Here is a 17,035-nt window from a genome sequence, read left to right as displayed (position 1 = left end):
TCCAGTTGCAAGCTAATCTGCTGTGTCTCCCTCAGCCTCTCACCATCTTTGTTCTTTGCCTTCCCCACTTCATCCCAGACCCAGTCTCCTCACATTAGCAGTAACAGTAGATCCCGGTTCCTGATCTCCCAAACCATTTCTCTCTTTGCTGTCTCCCAGTATGAAACCCCTTGCTCCCAGTCTACTGGCTGGACCATCCTAACTCCCCACATCCCTTCTCCAAACACTGTTCCTCCAGCACAGCTCCAGTATATCTGAGATTTTCTCCATGGTGCATTTGAACAACTCCCTTCTCTGCACCCTCAATTCCACCAGTGGGGCTGCTGACACCCAAAGAAGAGCAGCCCCCAGGCTTGGTGTCTGAGTGCCTAGAAATCTTACAGCCCATAGTAGCAGATACCTATCGATAGCAAATGGGACTTTATGAAACTCTGCTGTTAAAACTATCTATATTAAATATGCACCATGACTTTCCATACACTTACTTCATGAGGATAAGAACTGCACATTCCTGACACAAATGATATCATTTGTCAGTTTTTAAGTCCTAGCACCAAAGTTGAGAGATCTAGGCTTTCTCAAAGTAGTCATCAGAATTTTTAAGTGTAGCATATTTTCCCCTACAGCCTGTCAGACATGTCAGACTTGTCAGAATTGTTTTTGCACTAGTTCCCATGAGAATGAGTGTCAAATACCAAGTCCTGAATTATACAATTTCATACTGTTCAGATAGGACAACATAGTTGATATGTTTACTCTTACAAAAAAAAGAATTCCAATATCTTTAATGACCACTGTACAGATTTTTGTTCCATAAAGAAGATAAGAAATGTACTTGCAAACAAGAAAAATGAGATCCCACTGTGCCAAGGTCTATGTTTGGTGTAGTTCAAGGTGACTGGTGTACAGCTCAGCTTCTAAAATAACATTTCCCCATGCTCTGCAGTCAGTCCACCACGGCTCCTTCACACTGGGCATTTGTCATCGACATGAAAGTTGGACAGACCTGACTTAGGCTAGTAGGAGAAATCCAGGAGGCCTCATACCTCCACCTGTGTTGGCTAAATCTTGAACAATGCCTGGAATGAGACTAGGATCTAGCTGTCACAGTCCCCTTATTTCAGCTTTTCCTTGCTCCCTCCTTTTTCACAGATGTTTCCTTTTGTTGTCTGCTTAAGAACAGACTTTCTGACATGTTAAAACTATGACATTTGGAGAACTGCTGTGACTCTCTCAATAGACAGCCTCCAAAAAACTGTTAGCGACAGCTGGGCACAACTACAATTTCTGTGCTTCCATGTGACCAACAGACAGCACAGCATGCTGTGCTTGAGGTTTTCTAGCAACCTGAACTTGCTATTCACAGCCAACACCAGAACAAGAAGCTAAGTTCCCTTCCTTTTAAGCTCTCGTGCCTTCTTGTTTTTAGGTCTGTCTGTCAAGAGAAGGACTGGACTTTGACAACAGCTCCAGTAGAAGTTCCAGACCATCTCAACGAACTTAATAACTCTCTTTTCCAAAATAGCAACAATAATACATTTTCTTAGTGTCTCTTTAAGCCTGTTAAACAATAATATTTTCTACATACAGATTCTCAACAGTTAATGAGGATGGGATTTTTTTTAAAATGAAACCCAAACATTTTTGCATTCCAAATATTTTTATTCTTCAGCTTTTTTTCATTTTTTTTCCTATCTTTGTTAAAGGGTTTAAAAATTTGCTGTAGTTCATGTTGCCAAGGGAGTAAGCAAACTAAGATTTATGCATTTTAAACCCCAAACACTATCGCAAAACATGTTCAGCAATACAGTTTTTTACAGTGCCACAGTTGCTTTAATACACTTGACCCTCTGGGTCTATTTATTTTACTGAAATTTGACTCAGCAAAGTTAAATCCCCCTATATCATTCTTCAAGACAACTCATTTTATGTCTGGATACAAACCAATTCACCTCATAAGCCACATAATCAACTCCTGCCTTAACGTGCCAGTTAGAGTGGAAAAAGAAATTGAGATGACTTTATACAAATGCACTTAATTTCTATAGGATGCTTCATGGGTATCAGAACAATGGAGGGTGTATTATCCACTGTGTCTACCAATGCTGTTTTTCCTTGGCTTAGGTAATATTTTCCTGTAAGGGAATGGCAGCCTTCTGTCATTGTGTTAAACAAAATTCTTGAATAGATCCCATGAAGTAAGCCATCTTTTGGCTTGTTTTTACTTAATATTAGAGAAACTGTTCTGTAATGACAAACTCTGAAGCAAAATCTAAAAGACAGTATTTTCTCTGTTTGAAAGATTTCTCCATACAATTGCAAATAAGAAACTTATGGAAATAGATATTATTCTCCAGTTACTTCATATTCTCGAGTCAACATGATTTACGCATCCCTCTTGCTATATAGTCTTTTGTGCAGATTTTGGTGTGTCTTTCTTTTATTCCAAAATAATTCACATAAAAATATCAAACAAGCAAAACAGAGAAATCAGCTGTGTAAAGGATGTGCTGGAGTGAACTGCTCCAGGAAAATTACATTTATTTCCATGGTCAGGCTATTACAGACTGGCTGGGAGGTATCTCTTTTGAACCTAAACATTATAAGTCCATCAGAAACTAAGTTAGAGATGGTTAAATAAGATTTTAATCTTCTCTCCTTTTTTCTACCTTCTCTTCCATTCTGAGTTAAATGCAAGATTCTGGGCAAAACAGCCTATTTCCTTAAGCCATAAACAATTTTTTCCCCATTTCAGAGAAATCTGCTTGGAATGTGTTCAGCCTTCTTGCTCTCAAGGCTCCTAGTCTGGCCAAGCAGACTAGGATGATTCTACCTGGGTTTATTACTTTCTTTTCTTCTTCTCCCCATTTAGCTAAATCCATGCAACCCTAGAGGAAGGACTTGTAACCCAACATACAACAACATCCTAGGCTGTGAGCCCAAAAGCTCTCAGTATTCTTAGGTTCCAACATACCATCTCTTTTGCTACTCAAAATATAACTTCCCACCTTCTTCATTTTCCTCACCCTGCCTGACTACAGCAATTCAAGGCTACATCAGGGTTGTGATACCCACAGGACTTCAGCCTGAGCAGGAAATGACTGAAGTACTGCTTTTATGAAGACTGATGTATGAGAGGTAATTGTTGGTTGCTTGTAAGTCTGAATCACTCAATTGTTAGTGGCTTGCAATATCACTAACGAATTTTCTTTTTTTCCTCTACCTTGTTGAAGTGAAAGAGGCTCTTTTCTTTTATTTGAAACACTGCTTTTCTTTGGCTTCCTATATTTCCTCTGAAAGTCCTTAGGCATTTTTCTTAATATAACCCTGTGCCTCGGCTACAGCACATCACAGATAATCGTATAAGAACAGTGTGGTATATCTGATATGACTACTGCATGACTCTGATCTGACATGATCTCGCTGTAATGGTGTTGGGACATGATTACTATATTGCAGTGAGCATAGAGGTGGCACAGTGTTAGAGGGAAAGCATAAAGGCTACAATAGAAATGCAGGAAAATTGGAAAGAATGCAGTGAAATGTGGCAAAAAGTGAGTAAAGGAATGGAAAGACTGAAATGGAAGGGAAAATTAACATTAAATATGTTCAGGAAAAAATACTGAAGGGTGAACACTGCTAACGTCTGCAGATACTGGAAATGCAGATATTGTGACAATGAGAAGAGAATGGCTTTTTTTTTTTTTTTTTAAAATAGAGAAGAATGTACTTAAGGAAAATGAGGTCTGAAAACAAAAGAAAAACATTAACAAATGCACCCAAAATTATGATAGACTTTGGACTGTGGCATCATATTCTGGGGCAAGAATGGTACTTCTAACTTGAGGTATTTAGCATTCACATCTGGGCAAACCTGTAGAAAATTACTGAAGGGAAAAATTCTGCACTGGCCTGTTGGATAACCATCGATTATTTAAAGCAACTTCTATATCTTGCTTTCTATAATTTAGTGGACAAGTAAGTATAGTTTTATGTAGTTTTATCATAGCTATCTCCTTTTAGCAGATATTTTAAGTTAATATACACATTTTTAAACCACTCCTATCTTGGTTTTTTAATTTTCTCAAGGGAGAAAGAGTTGTCATGCTTCCAGATCAATACCAATTCTATTCAAGTCCATTTTCACACCAATCCTTCTTATTTTGGCACACTCCTGTGATTAGTCAAGTAGAAGCTAAGATACAAAATAATATATTGTATTGGGCTTACATAGCAAGGGTTTGGTAGCAGGGGACTACAGGGGTGGCCTCTGTGAGCAGATCCCAGCAGCAGCCCTGTGTCAGATCAGAGCCAGCTCCCGCTGGCTCCAAAAAGGACCTACTGCTGGCCAGAGCCAAGCCATGAGCAATGCTGGTTTCATCTCTGGGAAAGCAGATTTAAGAAAGGGAAAAACTGCTATGCAACAGCAGCTGGGAGAGAGGAGTGAGAAAATGTAGAGAAGCAGCCCTGCAGCCCCCTGGGTCAGTGTAGCAGGAGGGCAGGAGGTGCCCCAGGCAGGCAGCAGCAGTTCCCCTGTGGCCTGTGGAGAGGCCCCTGGTGGAGCAGGCTGTCCCCCTGCAGCCCATGGGTCCCACATGGAGCAGATCTCCACGCTGCAGCCCGTGGAGGAGCCCCCGGTGGAGCAGGTGGATGTGGCCTGGAGGAGGCTGCGGCCCATGGAGAGCCCCTGCAGGAGCAGGCCCTGCTCCAGCCCTGCTCACGTGCTGGAGTTGCAGCCCGTGGAGAGGAGCCCTCTTTTCCATCATATTCTCTCCCCCTCTTCCTTTGAGGAGGGGGAGTGAGAGAGGGGTTGTGGTAGCATTCAGCTGCCCAGCAGGGTGAAACCACCATGTGTATTTTGTGAAGGTAGACTAACATTTCGGTCAGTCTATGAAACCATGGTTAGGGACAGTAGGACAGATTGTCAGGAATTACGACTTTGTCTAGTTCTATCTACTTCAATGGAGTTGTGCCAAAGTTTTTTGCTGATAATCTGAATTTTAGGTATTCTTTTTTATGATCTTTTTAATATGGTGTAATCTCTGTAAAATGTATAACTTGGAATAATTTTACTTTTGGTCCTTATCTGAAATGAAAATCATGTCATTAGCTGTAAGTTTTGTCCCAAGATGGAGTAAAATGCACCCAGTCATTACTTGAGAGCAAAACCAAATTTGCAATATACTTTCTTATTTTAATCTTTTACTGGATGACAATAATGGCAAATTAGAAAGTACTTCTGAGTTCCAACTTCATTTTAACATTTAGGATATCTGCTGGCTGAACATTTTATATGATTTCCAATTACAACAGTATGTGAGACATCTCAGTCTTTGAGGTCCCTCACAACATACCCATGTGACAGGAAAATTCTATTTTTGTGTAGATGCAAATGGAGCTGTAGACTCACTAATTCGCCCAGGGAAGCATGTGATATTTATTTTATTTTATTTTATTTTTTTAAAAAGTCAATCTGGTTGTCTTTGAACCCAGAGTACGTCTCTAACAGATGAACCAACACCCTTGATCCTAGCTGAAAAGTTAAATTATACCTTTAAAAACAAAATAAAAACCAAAAACATTAAAGATACTGTAGATTAAGATATTCCTTTGCAGTACAGCTTGTCTGAAAGGAAGTAAAGGAAATAAATTAGGCATTTAGATAGTTACGTACTGCCCATGGTTCTGTAGAGTTGCATATATCTGCAAAGAAAACAAATCTGGAGTGCTGCATTGCACAACTTCATAACACTGCAGTTAGATTTCTCCTTGTATTTACAGACTGGTTTATTTTAAAATCTATTCAAGCATTGTAAAGTCATAAATATGCAGCTCCACAGATCTGGAGGTCAGATTTCTGTGACTGTAATAGATAGCTTCCGCTTATGAAGCTCTCCAATTTATGGTCAAACTCTGCTTTACTTGCATGTTTGATTTACAATGGAAATACACATGTGAGTGAATAAGCAGGTTTTGTCACAATATTATATGGCACCACAGTGCTGACGATGCTCCAACTGAAAAAAATAAAAATAAAAAATAAAAGAATACACGCACACTAAGGCACTAATCTAAAAGGGGCAGAATATGTGGAATATAATGGTTTGGTAGGTACATTTCTAAGAGGTGTAACAGCACTAGCACAGTTTCATAGGAAAGATAATTGAATCAAGATATAAGGCTGTTTTTCTCTCCTTGCTCGTATTTCTGAAGGTTCATACCAATAGAGTTGAAGCCTCATTTTGACTCCTCTAGTAATATTATGAATTTTAAATAAAACAAGTCAACAGATACAAAAGCTGTCTTAACCTCTTCAATTTTGCCTGCACATCAGCATGCAGCATTTTGGATTATGCAAACCTCCAGTCTTATTGTTCGCTACAACTGTGCAACGGGGCAGAAACTAAAATGTTTAGCATGTAAACATTGCCCTCAGATCTTCATAGAATGGCCTGCCTCAAAGTCATGTAACACCTTGTCTTCCTTGTCTTCTAAACCTAGTCTTCCACTGATCCATGTGAATTATAGGCTTCTTTTGATCCTGTGGCTGATACTACTTTAGTCAGGTGGTGCTGAAGGAGTTGGAGTACTGCCACTCTATTGGGGTATTTAGTAAGAGAGAGACTGGATAGAACCAGCAGCCACAGTTGTGCATTTCAGCTCGTAATAATTAGAGGTGTATTTCCCTCACCTTATGCATTCTGCTTTGTTCTGTAAAATGCTGTTTCTGATTTTAAGTATAAGATTCACCCCTTTATGATAAAGCCAGAGCAGACTATGTCTGGGGAGCCAAAACACAGGCATCAAGGTTTCATCAGCGCTCCATAACTAATGTCATTGACTTATGAAGATTTTCTTTCTAGCTGCCAACAAAAGAAAGATAACCAGATAAAAAACCTCTCTGTCACCCTCAAGATATCTTAGTTGCCATTTAACAGTGCTATGTTCTTGCAGCCCGTGGTTGAGCAGCTAAGGTGGCACTGCTTAACTGCTGGCACTGTTGCCAAAAGAGGCATATGTCAAACCATACGCCCAGGAAGGAATTTACCTATAGCTGGAAGTCATATGTGGAAAAGCAAAGGCAAAATTAACTTTGCCTATCTCCCAGCCTTCTCCCACACATACTAACTATACATGAAGACTTTGAGAAGGAAATGCTCTTCGATTTTTCTGTATTTGCCTTGGTCCATATATGTCTTCTGCTAATTGAGAGTAAAATGTGTGAGTTTTAGATATTTTCTATTTAAAATTCCTATATATGCAATCTATGTCCTTTAATTTCATTATAATATAATATCACAAGAATTAATACCACAGGTCTTCCAATATAACAGAATGAAAAAACATGTAGAGGGGCTTGGGATTTGTGTTGGAGCTTACACAAGTCAGAGCGTAGGTGTATCCTGTGGCAAAGTCAGCTTTCAGAGCCATGAGGCCAGGTGAGCACCCTGACCATGTGCAATAGTCTTGACTTCAGTCTAGATACAAATGGCTGGAGGGCTTGGATGGAATTATTACAGTCTTGTGCCTATCTAGTGTGGCTTTTAGCCAGGTTTGTGACATGCTTATCCTATATTTCATTGTCTCACCATCTATCCAGGGCTGTTCAAAGAAGCTGCATAATAAAACCGATGAACTGGTTTTGCTCCAGCTGGTCCTGATGCCTCTTGTCCATTGTTGGTCCAGCTTAGCAGCGTGGAAGAGACCTAGGACACAGTGAAAAGGAAACTCTAAAATAGCTTGGAGGCTTTTTAAGACGTAAGTATCATTTAGTAGCTAATTGCTACTGCAAATAAAATTTTCAGTAAAAAAAAACAAAACAGATAATGTTTGTTACAAGATAATGTTTGTAATATCTTTCAGTTAGGAAATCTGTATCATGCTGCTTTGGCTTAAATTAACAGATTCTGAATTTTCTAATGAGCTTTGCTTCATTGAATATCAACTCTGTAAAAGTAGCAACATGTATAAACAAAACAACCCTTCTTACTTTCCCTGTATATGCATTCAGAGCCCTATGTCCAAATAACCTTAGAGGAAGTTCTCGTTGCCTTTTTCTTCTCGTTAGTTCAGCATACCCAACAGTAAGGCCCTTGTTTGCATAAAGCAAATGTGTAATGATGCAGCAAAATCAATTTAGTCACACTGATGCAAATCGCTCATACAGATGTGATGCCTGTGTGCAAAAGTAGGGTGTTTCTGAATACACGGTATTTAAAGCAAAGTGAAAGACAGAGATTTTATTCTTAACTGATTCCTTAACGCAATTCATATAGGTGCTCCTGAAAGCATAAGCTAAAATAAAAAAAGACTCCCTGGTCAAAAATATGGGTATAATTTGACCAAGGTTCAATTAGCAGTATCATTGGTGACGAAGAAATATCTTGACCTTTAGGTTGCAAGTTGCAGTAGCTTAACGGATAGATTAATACTTAAACAAACAAACAAACAAACAAAAACACACCATCTTTAACATTTAAACTGAGCATATTTGACCTTAAAATCATTGAGAAAATAAATGTGATTGCATAACTCCATTATACAGTTACTTTTCAGAACAGAAGTGAAAATGGAGGTATTTTTGGTCCTGGGCTGTTCTTAGTAATTTGATGTGATCTGTTCTCAACAAGAAGGAAAACAAACCTCTGACACTCGATAAGCATAAGAACAGAACAAAATGTACTTTACTGTGGGTATTCAGCCAAAGATCTATGGACAAAAAATTGCACAGCCTATGAAGGTGTTACTGAAAACTAGGTGGGACCAGCAAGAGAGATGACAGTTGGAATAGTAGCAATGAGAGAATGACCATTTTCCTTTGCAGTCTGCAAGGGTGTGGGGAATCTGGTTTTTAGTTTTTTTCATCTTTTTTTTTTTTCTTTTTTTAATAGAAATGCTTCAGAAAATCATGAAGTTGGTGAAATTTAACAAAATTTCAAAAATTCTGGTAATTTGGTAAATGTTTTGGTAAATGTCTTTTAGACATTTTTGGAACAAAAAATTCTGAATACTTTATGTTGCAGTATAACACTTTTAACATAATAATAAATGAAAGACCAAAATTCAAACAGAATATTTTAATTGAAAGCACAGTTTTTAATTGATTCTAGACTATTTCCTAAAATCTTTTCTTTACAAAGTCTTTGAAAATTGGGGAAACGTTTTCCTAATTTGAATGGAAGAACATTCTGAAATCTGGGAATTGTTTGTTAAACAAAGTATTTGTTCCCCTCACAGCTAAGATAGCAGTACCAGAGGTGCCGCTTTCAGTGCTCGCATTAGAGAGTGGTAAAAATATGGCATATGTGGCTTCTTTTCTATGTGCATTCACCTACTACTGTCATTATTGATGTTGAAAGTGATTGTTAAAAAATTTTCCCCTCACCCCCAACCCAAGAAAGAAAAAGAAATTTAGGATGTCCCTTTTTAGGAGTGAAACCAAGACAGACTCTCAGTCTCTTAGTGGAGCCAGGTGACTTGAGAGATACTTGACTTCCAAAGAGAATTTGGACCTACAGAAACATACATTAACAGGAGTTTGCAATACTTCACTCTTTCTAGCAACAGCACTAATGTTAACAAGAACCCTAGCAGGAATCCTCATCGGAGAAAGAGACAAGCAAGGGGAGTGCTTAGACAGGTAGGAAGCTAAGCACTCAATTATCATTGCATTTAGAATCCACAGGCATTACAGCTATACCCCCTACCTTGTAATTCCTGAGATTACTGAGATTTAGCAAACAGAAGCTGTGGCCCCCACTAGATAATTCCCGAGTTCCCTGAAATGAGTCTAATACCCAACAGGGTTACTCGTGCTGCTGCAGACAGCTATTTCTGGCCTTTAATATGTCAGAAAAGAAACTGGATGTGACAGATTCAGAGCTGCCCTGTGATAATTTAGGAATATGGTCTGTTGGCCTGGTTATTTGGACTAATATCTGAGTTTAACTCATTAAGGGTGGACTTGCAACTCCATTCCTAAATTCTCTCTGGGACAGTCTGTACTGATAATGCTTCCATTGAGGCTGCACAGCCAGGGAGAACAAGGGCTTTAATGGGAACAGACAGAGTTTTGAACCACAGCACCTCTGCACGGGCAGTCCTAGCATTCTGCTTATGCCTAGGAGAGATGTAGGCCTCCAAAGGTCCACTGCAGATTAGAGATGGGATCTGTTTGATAAAGTAATTGGCTAGAGCGTTGTTAGGAGACACTAACTGGGATGTCTTCATGGTTAGCTATGTTAATGCCAGGTGATCATGAAACTGTCTATGGAAGTGAAGGTTAACCGTAAAAATACATTTCTGAAGAAAAAGGAGTTTTGCATAACACTGTCATTTTCAGCATTTTTGTCTTTTACTGGGTGTTTGGAATTGTCATGTTGGCTCTCCTTTTAGGCAAGTCCCTTTTCTGTGAAAGGGGACCGTAATACCTAATCAGATGACCGTAAGGTCATCTTGCAAAACGACTTGCAAAAGTACTGTGACATCTCTGAGCGTGAAACTAAAGGGGAATTGTGTAGTGGTGTTGCTTTTCCACAGTTTATGCTGGAGGCACTGGGAAGATCATGGGGTGTCTGGCCTACTCCAGGGTGTTGAACCCAGCCTCATGGAACAACTTGCTCAGAGAAGATGTGGATGTCCCCACCCCTGGAAGTGTTTATGGCCAGGTTGGATGGGGCTTTGGGCAGCCTGGTGTAGTGGGAGGTGTCTGAGCCCATGTCATGGGGTTTGGAATAAGATGATCTTCAAGGCCCCTTCCAACTGTGAGAAATATCACAATAATTTTCTGAGATAGTGTCTTCTTTGAAGCTGTTTTGTTCACAATTGCAATGGCAGGTGTCCTGCAAGCAGGAGCCCCTAGCAAAGGTCTATCATAACCTTATATTCCCTATTACCCATGCTTGATTCCTCCCATTTCCTCATTGGCTGAGTACTACAGATTCACAAACTACTCAATGCTTATAACTATACCATACACATACAATTTTATTTGACCAACCATTCATTTCTCCTCTTCCTTTTTTTCCTTCTTCTCTCATGACTCGAAGGCCCATGATTTTTTGTTTTTACTGATTTTGCACTGCTTGTCCTGTTTTTGTTTTGTTTTGTTTTGTGTTTTTGTTTTGTTTTGTTTTGTTTTTTTGGCTATTCTCCTTATTTTGGGACAGTGGGACCTTCCCCTTATCTGCTTAACACACTCCCTACTGTTTTGTTACTGTTATGCCTGCACAAACACTTTTGAATATGCAAGCTTAGTGGAATTTTCCACTGCAGGAACACATTCTACTGCAAAAACACAACTTTGTTTCTCACACAACCCAAGCCATTCTATGATTCTGTGATCTGTGGGGAGCTTCCAGCACAAAAGTGATTCTCTTGATTGTGAAAGAAGAGTGCCAGTGTTTATTTGCCAGTTGCTGAAGAAATATTTGACACAGGTAAATGGTATATATAATAGGACACATAAGAGGTTTCCAAGAAACCATCCCGTAATTCAGAAGTAAAGATTTTGTGTGCATGCGTTTGTTAGGTGAGTGTAATATAGAAAACACAAAGTTGAAAATTCTAAGAAAAAAAAAATCTCAGCCAGGTTTCTGAATGTTCTCTCACTTTTTCCTGGCTGAGTGGATGAGTAGGTAGTTTACTGTAGCTTTATGGATTCTTGATTGTGGAGTTCAAAAAGGCAGCCTGTAGGCCCAAACCATGTTGTAGATTAGTTTCTAATTCAGCCATCATAGCTAGTGAGGCACTATGTTCATTCACTGCTTATTCTAGCTGTGATAGTATGTAAAGTTCTCCTGGTTCACTGTTGCTGGGAAGGCTAATGTATTATATCTCCCTAACTGAATTTCTAATACATTCATCTCGCCCCCACGGAACATCCTTTATATTTTATGCTTTTCGTTGAACAGCAAAAACAACCATATATTAAGACATCCATTTGTCAAGAGAAGCTGTAATAGAAAATGCTGTATATTCTGGGGCAGACCTTCCCATTGACTGCTTTGTGTTGCTGCTGGTGGATTCTGGCCCAAAAGCTGCTACGTCCACCTCTTGGATGACCACAGTAGCAGAAGCATTTTTTAATGATACAGATTGAGTGCTGAGTCTTCTCTGCCACTTCCTTCCCTGTTGCCACATAAAGGATAAAACTGAGCTGTCCAGATCACATTGCCAGCCACACAGCTTTATTTTGGTCCATGAGAATACTTTGGAAAGAGACTATTTATTGTCACATGGCAGTCTCGGGAGGAGGAAATGTGCATGCCAATGCTTAGGGGTAATCCAGGAGGGGTTGTGTTTTGTAAGACCTAGTGACTACTAGAAAATCTAGAAATACAAGGAGAAGGCAAACAGTGAACCAGAGACAAAAGGAAGAAATCAGAGTCAACAATTAAATTCTGAGTGTACGAAGCGCCTAATTATGAGCCCTCTGTTGAGAAGTTCTGCTGGATAGTCAGCGGCCATTGCATTGTGGTTGAAGCTTCTTGTAGAGTGTGTTGCAGGAACCTAGACTGAAAATGTCAGAGGCCTAGGCTGTGGTGACAAAGTCTGCATCAAAAGAGAAGGCAAAATGCTGAGGGAAATTCTACTGCTTCTAGAATTTGCTTTAACTGGTTAGTCCAGAAGAAGGACAGGGTATAATAAAACTCACATATTGTCAATGTAAGTAACAAGTAGCATAGCAAACTCTTAAAGTCTTCTGTGAGTGTGGAAGATGGAGGAAGAGATGAAGTCATCTGTTTCTGGTTGTTTCCTGCAGCTAGTCAACGTGACTTCCAGACTTTCTAAGCTGACTCTGCATCACCTTGTCATGATCCTCATTTTGCCTCTACTGGTTTGTCTCATCCTAGTGAAACACTGAGGAGCCCAACAAGTCAATGGCCTGCTTCTGACAGAAACTGGATCAAACTGGCCACTGCTTTTAAACCGAAGACATTTTTCAGACCTTTTCCAAGCAGCCCCAAGTAACTCAACCTAGAGTCCCTGTGTCACAGATTATTGAAATTTGAAATCCTGTATTGAGTAAAAATTTTACTAGTTGTCTTTGGGGGACAACTAGGACATAGATGTGAGAGCTGTCTGTGTTATCCCATTGACAAACTTAAGTTCTGCAGATAGAGAGCCCAAGTTGCAGGATTTACTTGGTTTTTGGATTTGAGATTTGCAATCTCTCCCTAAGTAGTCTAAAATAATTATTTGTGGGGCTTTTAGAAGCAGAAGGTTGTTTGGTTTGCTCTGGATTCCCCACTACCTCTTGTTTTTGAATGGCCTGGACTTCAGTAAATATAGTTCCAGTTGGTCAGCCCCATACAGCTACCAGAAGTATGCCTAATGCTAAGTTTTTTTCTCCACAGGGAAAATCTCTCTACTGGGAACCCATTATTTTATTAGGGGGAGTCTGTTTTACTTGTCTGACCTGTCTGCTGTCTACTCCAGTTTGGGATCACCCAGCTGACATTGTGTTGTCCCATCCCATTTCTCAACTGTGATTAACAATGCCATGCATCAGTTCTGCCCAGGTAGGGATGGGTTGAAAGCAAGGCTGGCCGTCCTGTGCATTATGCTCTACATTTTGCTTTATATTGCCCCTTTTTGCAATGAGGGATGGTTTTAGGGCAGTGGAGACTCCCCTTATCAGTGGTTTCATGGCTTGAAGTGGAGGGTCTACGAGGGCTGAGATAGGGTAATTACCATGTGTACCACTGTAGTTCATAGCCTGGATGCAGTCTTTGTAATGGCAGAAGAAAGTTTGCTTAATGATCATATTGATATAGTGGTGGGCTCCCCCTTTTCCCAAGGTCTATGCCCCATGTCCAACATACTGTCTAGTACACGATGAAGTATGATTCAGTGTTAGGGTCCAGTCCCTTGTTTAAAAACACTCCCAGTCCCCAGAAGCCATCCACCTCAATTTGGTTTGACATATGACAATCTCCTTTGGTTAGGGAGATGTACCACAAATATTCAGTCTTGGTTTCACGAGGCTTCTGCCCATATTTTTCCTGCAGACTAGCCAACTGAAGGGGATCCCATGGAATGGTCTTTGTAATATTTCTTAGGTCGCTTTCTTGGGCTCCAGAAGATGACTCAGTTTTAATAACAGTGGATAGTGTAAATTCATTAGGTGGCAAGAGTTAGGTGAATCAGAGGTTGCTGAAGAATCTGGATCATCCAACTTATCCTCAACACTCAGATCTTGATTGGGGTCTTCTCAAATATCTCCATCCCAATCTTCTGGAAACACTATTAGCTTATGGATCTTTGCAGGCTCTGGGGCATGAGGGTTGGGGCACCGAGTTATTATTTCTGGCTTGTCCTCTATACTTCTTTTTTTCCTTTTCCTCCCCCAATAATTTCTCTAATTGTTCTATTTGCAGTGGTAACAGTATTTCATGCCTTTTTCTTTGTTCAACCTCATCTCCTAACATTCTCATTTCATTTACTTTACACTCCTTATACCAACTTGCTGCTTCCAAACACGTTTTCAACATTTTGTATATGATTCCCTTTCCTTTACCATTTTTCAGTTTCCTTCTTTTGAGGTTTAACCATTTCTCCACTTTACTCCAGTTATTTCAGTTTTTGGCGACGGATTAAATCCATGTCTCCGTAAGTAGTCAGTGACTGAACATGCTATCCTGCTAACTATGCCAATATTTGTCACAGGTGATGACTGAAACAAGTTCTCATCATGAGGTTAACCAAAAAGATTTATTAATCATTGTTTAAACAGAATTAGTGACTAAACAGAAATGGTCGTCAAGCACTCTGTTATGGTTAACTGGCAGTCAAACCTTCTACTACTTACTCTGTGTCAAATAATTAATCTAGCTTGATGTGTACAAAATGTTGCTCAAGCTTGATGTATTTATAAATATTGCATGCATAAAGAAACGTCACTTAAACATCAAATAAGGGATCTTTCAACCTTGAGGTTGAGTAACCTTGAGGGGCATCCCTATTCACAGGGAGATCACCACCATGCAGCCCACTGTCATGCAGAAGAGCTCAGAGGACTCTAGTGATATTTACACTGTGAAATTGTTGACTTGTAGTCAAACTTCTTCCTTTTACAGTCATACATTTTGTGCCATTCTTCTTTTTCGTATTAGCAATTTCTCAACCATATCAGTTCTGGGTAGCCATTCATGTTTTGGGCAGTCAGTTCCTGACATGGCATGACTCTGCACAGTTCTGCAAATTTTGCACACCATGTTAACTTCAGATAGGCCTGCTTATCAGCAATGCCTGAACCACCAGCGTGCGATAGAGGGGATGTACCCATCACACACTGATGGCCAGAAGCAGTGTGTCTGTGGTCCAAAACCAGCACGGCTATGCTAGCATAAGGGGGTGCAGCATCTTTATTAATAATTTCCACATTTTGTGTGAGTTACATTTTGAGGCCTTCTTCTTCACGCTGTTGTCTTCCTATAGGGAATGCCTGGTTGTATTGGGATGGCTATTTCTTAATACTTTTAGCTCTTGCCATGAGTAATCCTAATATGATTCCCTCACTAACAGCAAGGAGAGCAGGATTTTACATTTAAATTCAAATCATCCAAGTTCAAACATTAATTTTAAATCAGGTGCTGTTTGGATGCCATGCAACTACAGATTTTACAGCGCTGTTTGAGTGCACTTTCCAAACATCCCAAGCAAACAAACGTTGCAGGAAACAAAATCGTGTAATTATAGTAATGTCTGGGACACTGGCTTTTCATGGAGATCATGATTTCCAGGAAAGCGTCTGTCCAAATCCTTTGCAGGATGGTCTTTGTACCTGTAGATTTGTACCTCTGTTTTCCTGTCTAGACACCTATTGGTGAAACAGCTTACACTAGTGACAGCAACTCTCTAGCTTGATGATCTTCTGGCTTTCTATCATTCTTCAAAAATACATTACTCCTTGACTCTCTAATCATGTTTGCTATCAAAACTAATCAAATGTACTTCAGTTATCACCTGCTTCCTGGCAGGCCTATTCCAGCGGCATTTTGATGCTTTTTCACCTTATAGAACCCGTATCATCATCATCAGCTTTAATTCCTGAGCCTGTTTCATCACTAATGTTTACACGCTCTCAGCAGGTTAGCTCCTGCGGCAAGGAATTAGCAGCACATCGTCGTACTGTGTCCCGCAGCCCAGATGGTGGCTGGAGGAAGAGGAGGACGGGCTGTAAGCAGAGGGAGAGGCAGAAGGTGTGCTCCAGGAAATGAAAGGTGTGCTGGTGGCATTTTTCTTTGTGTTGGCAAGACGAGAGCTCAGAAGGCATGGCTGGGCCCCTGTGTTGGTATTTGTAAGTAGGGAATGACATTTGTCTCTTAAAAATTCCTCACCGTAAGTCCAAAGCTGGTGCCTTCCCCCCCAACAACCTGTAGTACTGTTATTATGGTGAATTATGGATGTGAGACATCCTGAATCACAACACTGCTCCTGTAAGCAGTTGTTCTGTGAGCTAAAGAAATTAGTCTTTTGTCATGTGTGGCTTCTTTATGCTCCTGTTTACTAGCGGTTGACGGTAGGGTCCAGGTTAGGGTCCACGTGGGATTGCTAGGAGGAGGTGTTCTGAGGAACTTGGATTGTCCACTGGCCCGGGACTGAAATGTAGGTAGTTTTATGTAGGGATGTGTACTTAGAGCGTTTGATGCAATAAAACGCTGAGTCCAAACCAGAACTTTTTTAGTTGTGCTGATTCCCAACCAACTTCAGCCAGCTCCTGCACCTGTGAACGGCGGTGTGGACACCACACGCCAAACCGAACACCGATTTCCCACGGGCAACCCACCCCCACGTAACACGGGGTGGCGAGGAGCACAGCCCCCGCCAGGGACCCAATCCCCCTCAGGCCCCTCCCGGGGCGGCCATTTGTGCCGGGGCTGCGAGGGCGGGGCAGCGGCAGCGGGCGGGACCCCGCCAACGGCCGCCGTGGGCGGTGCCTCCCGGCGGGCGGCGGGGCCGGGAGGGCGCTCCCCGCACGTCGCCGTTAGGGGGCGTGCCCCGCGGAGGGGGCGCGGCGGCGGGGCGGGGC

The sequence above is a fragment of the Oxyura jamaicensis genome, chromosome 1, assembly GCF_011077185.1.
Source record: "Oxyura jamaicensis isolate SHBP4307 breed ruddy duck chromosome 1, BPBGC_Ojam_1.0, whole genome shotgun sequence".
In the NCBI taxonomy this organism is placed as follows: Eukaryota; Metazoa; Chordata; class Aves; order Anseriformes; family Anatidae; genus Oxyura; species Oxyura jamaicensis.
This window is presented reverse-complemented; position numbering follows the sequence as displayed.